Below are 12,079 nucleotides of genomic sequence, written 5' to 3'. Positions count from 1 at the left end.
TTTTGATTTTTTGATTATGGTCATTCTTTCAGGAGTAAGGTGGTATCGCATTGTGGTTTTAATTTGCATTTCACTGATTGTTACTGATGTTGAGCATTTTTTCATATGTTTGTTGGCCATTCGTATATCTTCTTTTGAGAATTGTTTATTCATGCCTATTCATAGCCCACTTTTTGATGGGATCGTTTGTTTTTTTCTTGATTTGAGTTTGTTGTAGATTCTAGATATTAGTCCTTTGTCAGATATATAGACTATGAAGATTTTCTCCCACTCTGTGGGTTGTCTGTTTACTCTGCTGACTGTTCCTTTTGCCATGCAAATACTCTTTCATTAGGTCTCAGCTATTTATCTTTGTTTTTATTGCATTTGCTTTTGGGTTCTTGGTCATGAAACCCTTGCCTAACCCAATGCCCAGAAGGGTTTTTCCAGTGTTATCTTCTAGAATTTTTAGTTTCAAGTCTTAGGTTTAAGTCCTTAATCCATCTTGAGTTGATTTTTGTATAAGGTGAGAGATGAGGATCCAGCTTCTTTCTCCTATAGGTGGGTAGCCAATTATCCCACCACCATTTGTTGAAAAGGGTGTCTTTTCTCCACTTTATGTTTTTGTTTGCTTTGTCAAAAATCAGTAGCTGCAAGTATTTGGGTTTATTTCTGGGTTCTCTATTCTGTTTCATTGGTCTATGTGCCTATTTTTTATACCAGTACTATGCTGTTTTGGTGACTATGGCGTTACAGTGTTGTTTGAAATCAGATAGTGTTATGACTCCAGATTTGTTCTTTTGCTTAGTCTTGCTTTGATTATGTGGGATCTTTTTTGATTCCATATGAATTTCATAATTGTTTTTTCTAATTCTGTGAAGAATGATAGTGGTATTTTGATGGAGATTGTGTTGAATTTGTAGATTGCTTTTGGCAGTATGGCCATTTTTACAGTATTGATTCTACCCATCCATGAGCATGGGATGTGCTTCCATTTGTTTATAATGTCTGTGATTTCCTTCAGCAGTGTTTCATAGTTTTCCTTGTAGATGTCTTTCAACTCTTTCGTTAGATATAGTCTTATTTTATTTATTTATTTATTTATTTTTACAGCTGTTGTAAAAGGGGTTGAGTTCTTGATTTGATTCTCTGCTTGGTTGCTGTTGATGTATAGAAGAGCTACTAATTTGTGTACATCAATCTTGTATCCAGAAACTTTGCTGAATTCTCTTATCAGTTCTAGGAGCTTTCTGGAGGAGTCCTTAGGGTTTTCGAGGTAAATGATCATATCGTCATCAAACAGTGATAGTTTGACTTCCTCTTTACCAATTTGGATGCCCTTTATTTCTTTCTCTTGTCTGTTCTGGCTAGGACTTCCAGTACTATGTTGAAGAGGAGTGGTAAGAGTGGGCATCCTTGTCTTGTTCCAGTTCTCAGAGGGAATGCTTTCAACTTTTCCCCATTCAGTATTATATTGGCTGTAGGTTTGTCATAGATGGCTTTTATTACATTAAGGTATGTCTCTTGTATGTGGATTTTTCTGAGAGTTTTAATCATAAAGGGATGTTGGATTTTGTTGAATTCCTTTTCTGCATCTATTGAGATGATCATGTGATTTTTGTTTTTAATTCTGTTTATGTGTGTATCATATTTATTGACTTGTGTATGTTAAACCATCCTTGCATCTCTGGTTTGAAATCCAGTTGATCATGATGGATTATCTTTTTGATATGTTGTTGGATTTGGTTAGCTAGTATTTTGTTAAGGATTTTAGCATCTATGTTCATCAATGATATTGGTCTGTAGTTTTCTTTTTTTGGTTATATCCATTCCTGATTTTGGTATTAGGGTGATGCTACATAGAATCAATTAGGGAGGTTTCCTTCTTTCTCTATCTTGTGGAACAGTGTCAAAAGGATTGGTACCAATTCTTCTTTGAATGTTATTCTTCTTTGAATGCTGTGAATCCATGTGGTCCTAGACTTTTTTTTTGTTGGTAATTGTTTTCTTCTTTTTGAGACAGAGTCTCGCTCTGCCGCTCAGGCTGGAGTGCAATGGTGCAATCTCAGCTCACTGCAACCTCCACCTCCTGGGTTCAAGCAATTCTCATGTCTCAGCCTCCCAAGTAGCTGGAATTACAGTCATGCGCCACCATGCCCAGCTAATTTTGTGTTTTTAGTAGAGATGGAATTTCTCCATGTTGGTCAGGCTGGTCTTGAACTCCCAACCTCAGGTGATCCACCCACCTCGGCCTCCCAAAATCCTGGGATTATAGGTGTAAGCCACTGTGCCTGGCCTGTTTTTTCTTTAAGTTATCTATTTCCTTGAATATTTCTCCCTTTACTTCTTGTATCATTTTTTGGATTTCCTTGCATTAGGCTTCACTTTTCTCTGGTCCCTCCATGATTAGCTTAATAACTAACCTCCTGAATTCCTTTTCAGGTAAATCAGGGATTTTTTTCTTGGTTTGGACCTATTGCTAGTGAACTACTGATTTTTTGGGGTGTGTTGAAGAGCCTTGTTTTATCATATTGTAACCAAGTTTTTTGGGGGTGTTGGTGAGGCACAGCTCCTCCAAGAGAATGTTGTAGGTTCTTGGTCTCCGCCCTCTTAAGGATAGGAGAAGGGACCACGGCAGGTGTGCGGTATGCTCTTAAAAGTAAATATCGGACCTAAGAAGTGTAGCAGAAAGGTGATTTTATTTAGGTCAAGAAAAGAGAAGAAAACGATAAGAAGAGAAAGACATCCATGAAGAGTGTGGAAGGGGATTTCAGAGGTGAAATCCAAGAGGGTAAAGAGAGCTCCCACTATGTGGGAGGGGATCCCAGAGAGCTGGAAACCCAGTGTGGGTGAAGGAGCAGGGGAATTTATGCTGGGAGAAATTCCCACCTTCCCAAGTTCCTCTGGCCAATGAAAGGAGTTCCTTTAAACTTCCACTGGGGTGATTGACTTTTAGTTTCTTCCCGTGCCTGCGAAATTCAAACATAAACTGTTAAATGTCCCAGATGGAAAGAGATGGGAGGGGGCAAGGCGCTGGGAAATTCTTGCCCTTAAAACTACACCCCCTTGTGGACCTGGTAAGAGAATACATTCTCTCAATATTACCAAGGTTGGTTTTCTGGTTCCTTCTCATTTTGGTAGGTTCTATCATGGGAAGATCTAGGGCTGAAGGCTGTTGTTCAAAACACCATGGGGTGTTCCCTTGATGTAGTACGGTCCCCCTTTTCCTACAGATGTGGCTTCCTGTGAGCCAAACTGCAGTGATTGTTGTCTCTCTTCTGGGTGTAGCCACCCAGTGAGTCTACCTGGCTCTGGGCTGGTACTGAGGGTTTTCCGCACAGAGTCCTGTGATGTGAACCATCTATGGGTCTCTCAGCTGTGGATGCCAGTTCCTGTCCTATTGGAGGTGGTGGAGCGTGCAATGGACTCTGTAAGGGTCCTTAGCTTTGGTGGTTTAATGCTCTGTTTTTATGCTGGTTAACCTCTTGCCAGGAGGTGGTACTTTCCAGAAAATATCAGCTATAGTAGTGTGGAGAGGGACCAGTGGTAGATGGGGCCCTAGAACTCTCAAGATTATATGCCCTGTCTTCCACTACCAGCATGAATAGGGAAGGACCATAACATAGGAGCAGGGCTAGTCTGAGCTCAGACTCTCCTTGGGCGGGTCTTGCTGTGGTTGCTGTGGGGGATGGAGGTGAGATTCCCAGGTCACTGGAATTGTGTACCTAGGAGTATGACTGCCTCTGCTGAGTCATGCAGGTTATCGGGGAAGTGGGGGAAAGCCAGTATTCATAGGCCTCATCCAGCTCCCATGCAAACTGAAGGGCCACTCTCACTCCCACTGTGTCCCCCCACAGCAGCCCCAAGTCTGTTTCCAGGTGGAAGGCAAGATGGTCTAGAAAACTTGCCTGAGGGTATCCGCCTCCTAGCTGTGAAAGAAAAGGGCTTTAGTTCTTCCCCTGCCTGTGAAGTCTGCTCACCAGATTCACGCCCTCCCCAAGTTCCGGCAGGGAGGGTTCTCACCCTGTTAAAATTGTTACAAAGTTTGGCTAGCAAATTCCTTCTCCCTGTGCTCTTCTGGCCACCCTCCCAATGGATCCCTGTGATGCCAGGCAGGAATGGGCTGGCTGGGGACCCAGCAAGCTCCCAGGGCCTTTCTGCTGCTTCCACTACCCCTGTATTTCACTTGGCTCTCTAATTTGACTCAGCTCCAGGTAAAGTCAGCAACTTCTCCCGCAAAGAGAAATTCGGCTTCTCCAGTGGGAATGTGTGTTCGGGAAAGAAGGGTCTCCCTTTTCCATTTCTTCAGTTGGGGTACTCACAGTATTTGGGGTGTCTCCCAGGTCCTACAGGAGCAGTCTACTTCCTTCAGAGGGTTGTGGGTCCTCTCAGGATTGCTGGTTTATTCTTCCAGTTGATCTGGAGCTAAAATTCACAGTGCGATCCTCTGCACACTGCTCTGTCCGGAGCTGCAATCTAGTCGTATCCCCCATCGCCATATCCCAGAAGCCAATACTGGTCATGCCTTTCAAGCAGCATATAATTTAACTTTTGTGAAAAAGAAGATTCAAGTTCATCATTTAAATTAATATTTGAGCTGTTTGAGTTAAGAAGCCCATTAGAGATCATCTAACCAAGGGCCTTCAGGTACTACTAGTACTCAGAGTCCTGCTTAGCTTATATAGGTTTCTATTCACCTATTCAAGAGTGTCTGCCTCTTCTCAGCTGTCAGGTCATCAGCCATTCTTATGGCCATCAGAGCGCCTGAGTCCAGCAGCACCTCACCCCCCACCCCAGGCAATAGCTAAAATGATCCGATGATGAAACTTGTCATAATTGGGGCTCCTATGAAATTTTCTATTCCTGTATTTCCTCTTCTTGGATAGCTGCAACCTCTGAAGATCTTTTCCTGGCTGTTAAGAAATCAGAAGCCCCATTCCTGGTTTTAGTATTACTGCCTTAAATCTGATATTGGGTTCTTAGGTTCCTAGCCATGTGAATGCCCCAGGAACTACTGCTTCTCCAAAGCTCCTGCCACACTTACCTGGGCTCTATCCCTACGTGTTTGCTGCAGTTCCTGTTTCACTCTGCTCTTCTTTGTTGGGATTGAGGATTGCGATGCATTTTTGCTCTCTTGTCCCAGGTTTACCTGCTTCACTTTTGCTATCCTTTTCTGTTTCTTATTTCTTACCTTTCTTCATCATCCCCTGTAACCACCTACTCCCTGGAAATACTGAGGAAGAAAGTCATGAGACCAGGACCCTTCCATTGCCTTGACTCAGAGTCTGGGCACTGTATGTGTCCTCAGGACTTATTTGATATTTGAAACAGACATTAGTCACAACTTTCTCTGGGAAAGTCTTTATCTCACCTTCATTTCTGAAGGATGTTTTGAAGATTATAGTATTCTTGGTTGGCGGTTTCTTTTTTTTTCAGAACTCAGAATATATCATCCCAATCTCTCCTGGCCTGTTCTGAGAAGTCTGCTGTCAGGTATATTGAATCTCCCTTGTATGTTATTTGCTATTTTTCTGTCAATGCTTTCAGGATCCTTTGTCTTTGACCTTTGAGAGTTTGATTATAATGAATCTTCCTGGGGTATTCTTAGTTGGGTTGAATATGATTGGTGACCTTTGACCTTCCTGTACCTAGATATTTATATTTTTCTCCTTGTTTGAAAAGTTATGTTACTTTTTCTTTGAATAACCTTTCTACTTCTTTATCTTTCTTAGTTCCCTATTTAACTTCAATAACCTGGATATTTGTCTTTTGATGTTATCACATAGATCACATAAGCTTTTCTCATTCCTTTTTATTCTTTTTTCTTTTTTTCCCTCTGACTGTATTCTTTTTTTTTCTTTTTTCTTTTTTTTTCCCATTTATTTATTTTATTGCATTTTAGGTTTTGGGGTACATGTGAAGAACTGCAAAATTGTTGCATAGGTACACACGTGGCAGTGTGATTTGCTGCCTTCCTCCCCATCACCTACATCTGGCATTTCTCCCCCTGCTATCCCTCCCCAGCTCCCCACCCCCCACCATCCCTCCCCTATTTCCCCCCAACTGACCCCAGTGTGTAGTGCTCCCCTCCCTGTGTCCATGTGTTCTCATTGTTCAACAATCGCCTATGAGTGAGAATATGCGGTGTTTGATCTTCTGCTCTTCTGTCAGTTTGCTGAGAATGATGGTTTCCAGGTTCATCCATGTCCCTCCAAAGGACCCAAAATCATCGTTTTTGATGGCTGCATAATATTCCACGGTGTATATGTGCCACATTTTCCCTATCCAGTCTATCGTCGATGGGCATTTGGGTTGATTCCAGGTCTTTTCTATTGTAAACAGTGCTGCAATGAACATTCGTGTGCACGTGTCCTTGTAGTAGAACGATCTGTAATCCTCTGGATGTATACCCAGTAATGGGATTGCTGGGTCAAATGGAATTTCTATTTCTCGGTCCTTGAGAAATCGCCACACTGTCTTCCACAATGGTTGAACTAATTTACACTCCCACCAACAGTGCAGTAATGTTCCTATTTCTCCACATCCTCTCCAGCATCTGTTGTCTCCAGGTTTTTTAATGATCGCCATTCTAACTGGCGTGAGATGGTATCTCACTGTTGTTTTGATTTGCATTTCTCTGATGACCAGCGATGATGAGCATTTTTTCATATGTTTGTTGGCCTCATGTATGTCTTCTTTTGTAAAGTGTCTGTTCATATCCTTTGCCCACTTTTGAATGGGCTTGTTTGGTTTTTTCTTGTAAATCTGTTTTAGTTCTTTGTAAATTCTGGATATCAGCCCTTTGTCAGATGGGTAAACTGCAAAAAGTTTTTCCCATTCTGTTGGTTGCCGATTCACTCTAATGACTGTTTCTTTTGCTGTGCAGAAGCTGTGGAGTTTGATTAGGTCCCATTTGTCTATTTTGGCTTTTGTTGTCAATGCTTTTGGTGTTTTGGTCATGAGGTCCTTGCCTACACCTACGTCCTGAATGGTTTTGCCTAGATTTTCTTCTAGGGTTTTTATGGTGTTAGGTCTTATGTTTAAGTCTTTAATCCATCTGGAGTTAATTTTAGTGTAAGGTGTCAGGAAGGGGTCCAGTTTCTGCTTTCTGCACATGGCTAGCCAGATTTCCCAACACCATTTATTGAACAGGGAATCCTTTCCCCATTGCTTGTTTTTGTCTGGTTTGTCAAAGATCAGATGGCTGTAGATATGTTGTGTTGCCTCCGAGACCTCTGTTGTGTTCCATTGGTCTATATCTCTGTTTTGGTACCAGCCCCATGCTGTTTTGATTACTGTAGCCTTGTAGTATAGTTTGAAGTCCGGTAGTGTGATGCCTCCCCCTTTGTTCTTTTGGCTTAGAATTGACTTGGCTATGCGGGCTCTCCTTTGGTTCCATATGAAGTTTAAGGTGGTTTTTTCCAGTTCTGTGAAGAAGGTCATTGGTAGCTTGATGGGGATAGCATTGAATCTGTAAATGACTTTGGGCAGTATGGCCATTTTCATGATATTGATTCTTCCTAACCATGAACATGGAATGTTTCTCCATCTGTTTGTGTCCTCTTTTATTTCGTTGAGCAGTGGCTTGTAGTTCTCCTTGAAGAGGTCCTTTACAGTCCTTGTTAGTTGTATTCCTAGGTATTTTATTCTCTTTGTGGCAATTGTGACTGGAAGTTTGTTCTTGATTTGGCTCTCTTTAAGTCTGTTATTGGTGTATAGGAATGCACGTGATTTTTGCACATTGATTTTGTATCCTGAGACTTTGCTGAACTTGCTTATCAGTTTCAGGAGATTTGGGGCTGAGACGATGGGGTCTTCTAGATATACAATCATGTCGTCTGCAAATAGAGACAATTTGACTTCCTCCTTTCCTATTTGAATGCCCTTTATTTCTTTTTCTTGCCTGATTGCTATTGCTAGAACTTCTAGTACTATATTGAATAGGAGTGGTGAGAGAGGGCATCCTTGTCTGGTGCCACATTTCAAGGGGAATGCTTCCAGTTTTTGCCCATTCAGTATGATATTGGCTGTTGGTTTGTCATAAATAGCTTTTATTATTTTGAGATATGTTCCGTCAATACCTAGCTTATTGAGGGTTTTTAGCATAAAGGGCTGTTGAATTTTGTCAAAGGCCTTCTCTGCATCAATTGAGATAATCATGTGGTTTTTGTCTTTGGTTCTGTTTATGTGGTGAATTACATTTATAGACTTGCGTATGTTGAACCAGCCTTGCATCCCCGGGATGAAGCCTGCTTGATCATGGTGGATAAGCTTTTTGATGTGCTGTTGCAGCCGGCTTGTCAGTATTCTACTGAAGATTTTTGCATCTATGTTCATCATGGATATTGGCCTGAAGTTTTCTTTTCTTGTTGAGTCTCTGCCGGGTTTTGGAATCAGGATGATGTTGGTCTCATAAAATGATTTGGGAAGAATTCCCTCTTTTTGTATTGTTTGGAATAGCTTCAGAAGGAATGGTCCCAGCTCCTCTTTGTATGTCTGGTAGAATTCGGCTGTGAACCCGTCTGGTCCTGGGCTTTTTTTGGGTGGTAAGCTCTTAATTGCTGCCTCAACTTCACACCTTGTTATGGGTCTGTTCAGGGTTTCGGCTTCTTCCTGTTTTAGGCTTGGGAGGAGGCAAGTGTCCAGGAATTTATCCATTTCTTCCAGGTTTATTAGTTTGTGTGCATAGAGTTGTTTGTAATAATCTCTGATGATGGTTTGAATTTCTGTGGCATCTGTGGTGATATCCCCTTTATCGTTTTTTATTACATCAATTTGGTTATTCTCTCTTTTCTTTTTTATTAATCTGGCTAGTGGTCTGTCTATTTTGTTGATCTTTTCAAAAAACCAGCTCCTGGATTTATTGATTTTTTGAAGGGTTTTTTGTGTCTCTATCTCCTTCAGTTCTGCTCTGATCTTAGCTATTTCTTGTCTTCTGGTAGACTTTGAGTTTTTTTGATCTTGCTCCTCTAGCTCTTTCAGTTTATCTCTCCTTGCTTCTCATGTGGGCACTTATTGCTATATATTTTCCTCTAGAGACTGCTTTAAATGTGTCCCAGAGATTCTGGTATGTTGTGTCTTCATTCTCGTTGGTTTCAAAGAACATCTTTATTTCTGTCTTCATTTCATTGTTTATCCAGTCAATATTCAAGAGCAAGTTGTTCGGTTTCCCTGAAGCTGTGCGGTTCTGGGTTAGTTTTTGAATTCTGAGTTCTAACTTGATTGCACTGTGGTCTGAGAGACTGTTTGTTATGATTTCCGTTCTTTTACATTTGCTGAGGAGTGATTTACTCCCATTATGTGGTCAATTTTAGAGTAGGTGTGATGTGGTGCTGAGAAGAATGTATATTCTGTGGATTTGGGGTGGAGAGTTCTGTAAATGTCTATTAGGTTTGCTTGGTCCAGGTCTGAGTTCAAGTCCTGGATATCCTTGTTAATTTTCTGTCTGGTTGATCTGTCTAATATTGACAATGGGATGTTAAAGTCTCTCACTATTATTGTGTGGGAGTCTAAGTCTCTTTGTAAGTCATTAAGAACTTGCCTTATGTATCTGGGTGCTCCTGTATTGGGTGCATATATATTTAGGATCATTAACTCTTCTTGTTGCATTGAACCTTTTACCATTATGTAATGTCCTTCTTTGTCTCTTTTGATCTTTGTTGCTTTAAAATCTAATTTATCAAAGATGAGAACTGCAACTCCTGCTTTTTTTTGCTCTCCATTTGCTTGGTAAATCTTCCTCCATCCCTTTATTTTGAGCCTTTGTGTATCCTTGCATGTGAGATGGGTTACCTGGATACAGCACACCGATGGGTTTTGGCTTTTTGTCCAATTTGCCAGTCTGTGTCTTTTGATTGGGGCATTTAGTCCATTTACATCTATGGTTAATATTGTTATGTGTGAATTTGATACTGGCTGTTTTGCCCATTAGTTGACGCAGATTCTTCATTGTGTTGATTCTCTTTACCATTTCGCATGTTTTTTGGAGTGGCTGCTACTGGTTGTTCCTTTATATGTGTAGAGCCTCTTTCAGGAGCTCTTGTAAAGCAGGCCTGGTGGTGACGAAATCTCTGAGTACTTGCATGTTCCCAAAGGATTTTATTTTTCCTTCACTTATGAAGCTTAGTTTGGCTGGATAGGAGATTCTGGGTTGAAAGTTCTTTTCTTTAACGATGTTGAATATTGTCCCCCACTCTCTTCTGGCTTGTAGGGTTTCTGCTGAGAGATCTGCTGTGAGTCTGATGGGCTTCCCTTTGTGGGTAACCCGACCTTTCTCTCTGGCTGCCCTTAGTATTTTCTCTTTCATTTCAACCCTGGTGAATCTGACGATTATGTGCCTTGGGTTGCTCTTCTTGACGAATATCTTTGTGGTGTTCTCTGTATTTCCTGGACTTGAATGTTTGCCTGCCTTGCTAGGTTGGGGAAGTTTTCCTGGATAATATCCTGAAGAGTATTTTCCAGCTTGGATTCATTCTCTTCGTCACATTCAGGTACGCCTTTCAAACGTAGATTAGGTCTTTTCACATAGTCCCAGATTTCTTGGATATTTTGTTCATTCCTTTTTACCCTTTTTTCTCCAGTCTTGTCTTCCCGTTTTATTTCATTGAGTTGATCTTCGACCTCTGATATCCTTTCTTCTGCTTGGTCAATTCGGCTGTTGATACTTGTGCATGCTTCGCAAAGTTCTTGTGTTGCGTTTTTCAGCTCCATCAATTCACTTATATTCCTTTCTATTTTGTCCATTCTCGTTAGCATTTCGTCAAATCTTTTTTCAAGGTTCTTAGTTTCTTTGCATTTGGTTAGAACATGTTCTTTAAGTTCACAGATGTTTCTTACTACCCACCTTCTGAAGTCTGATTCTGTCATTTCATCACACTCTTTCTCCCTCCAACCTTGTTCCCTTGCTGGTGAGGAGTTGTGATCCCTTGTAGGAGGAGAGGTGTTCTGGTTTTGGGTGTTTTCATCCTTTTTGCGCTGGTTTCTTCCCATCTTTAAGGATTTATCCACCTGTCGACTTTGTAGTTGCTGGCTTTCAGATTGGGTCTCTGCGTGGACGTTCTGTTTGTTGATGATGACGTTATTTCTGTTTATTGGTTTTCCTTCTGACAGTCTGGCCCCTCTGCTGTAGGTCTACTGAGATCCACTCCAGGCCCTGCTAGCCTGGGGTTCACCTGCAGCAGCTGCTGAACAGTAAGGGTTGTTACCAGTTTTCTTCTTCTGCTATCTTTGTCCCAGAAGGATACCCGCCTAGTGTCAATCTGATCTCTCCTTTATGAGGTGGCTCTTTGGATATATAGGGGCAGGGAGCTGCTTGAGGAGACGGTCTCTTCTTTATAGGAGCTCAAATGGTGAGCTGTGAGCTCTGTTGTTCATTCAGAGCTGCTGGGCAGGTACGTTTAGTTCTGCTGCAGCAGAACTCATAAACTGCTTTTTGTTCCCAGGTGCTCTGTCCCAGGGATTTAGGGCTTTATGAGTTTCCGTTGTGCTGCTGCCTTCTCTGTTTTTTTTTTTTTTTCCTTCAGAGCTCCCCTGCCCCGCAAGGAGGCAGCCTAGTCACTGTCTGCCTGTATAGGCTTTGCTGAGCTGCTGTGGGCTCCGCCCAGCTGCTGAGTGAACTTCCCTGCAGTCCTGTTTATATGGGTGTAGTTAGAACTGCTTTGGCGATGGTGGCCCGCCTCTGTTGCGGTGGAGTCTCTCTGCAGTGGCGGGTTGCCTTGGCAACGGCGGGCTGCCTCATCAGTGGTTTGTTGCCTTGGCAACGGTGGGCTGCCTCAGCATTGGCTGACTACCTCCGTAGTGGCGGGCTTCCTCGGTAATGGCGGATGCCCCTCCCCCACAGAGCTGGACCGTTCCGGGTTCAGGTGCACTTGCTGTAGAACTCTCAATCCAGAGTTTCTGGTTGTTGTTGTTTTGTGGGGGGTGGGACCAGCCGAGCCTGATCGCCTGGCTCCCTGCCTCAGCTCCTTTTTTAAGTTGGTGTTCCAGTCGCCTGTTGAAGAGGCACCGGGGTCTGTTTGTTTTCCCCTGTGGCCACTCACTGCGCGGGCTTAAACAGCAGTACTGAGGTTTGTGGCGCTTTTTTTTTTTTTTTTTTTTTTTT

At 42.2% G+C, this 12,079-nt stretch overlaps 1 long non-coding RNA gene across 1 annotated transcript in view; it reads left to right on the top strand.

The window, feature by feature from the left end:
• Positions 1 to 1,807: 1,807 nt before the first annotated feature.
• The window catches only part of LOC116536908, a 17,468-nt gene continuing 7,196 nt past the window's right edge, over positions 1,808 to 12,079 (top strand). Inside the window, exons 1-2 of the long non-coding RNA XR_004262865.1 lie at positions 1,808 to 1,820; positions 9,138 to 9,144. This is a non-coding gene — a long non-coding RNA (uncharacterized LOC116536908). The remainder of the gene's footprint in view (positions 1,821 to 9,137; positions 9,145 to 12,079) is intronic.

The sequence above is a fragment of the Sapajus apella genome, unplaced genomic scaffold (genome assembly GCF_009761245.1).
Source record: "Sapajus apella isolate SASKATOON/1434 unplaced genomic scaffold, GSC_monkey_1.0 scaffold105, whole genome shotgun sequence".
Classification (NCBI taxonomy): Eukaryota; Metazoa; Chordata; class Mammalia; order Primates; family Cebidae; genus Sapajus; species Sapajus apella.
The sequence above is the reverse complement of the archived record's forward strand: the minus strand, read 5'-3'. Positions and strand labels throughout refer to the sequence as shown.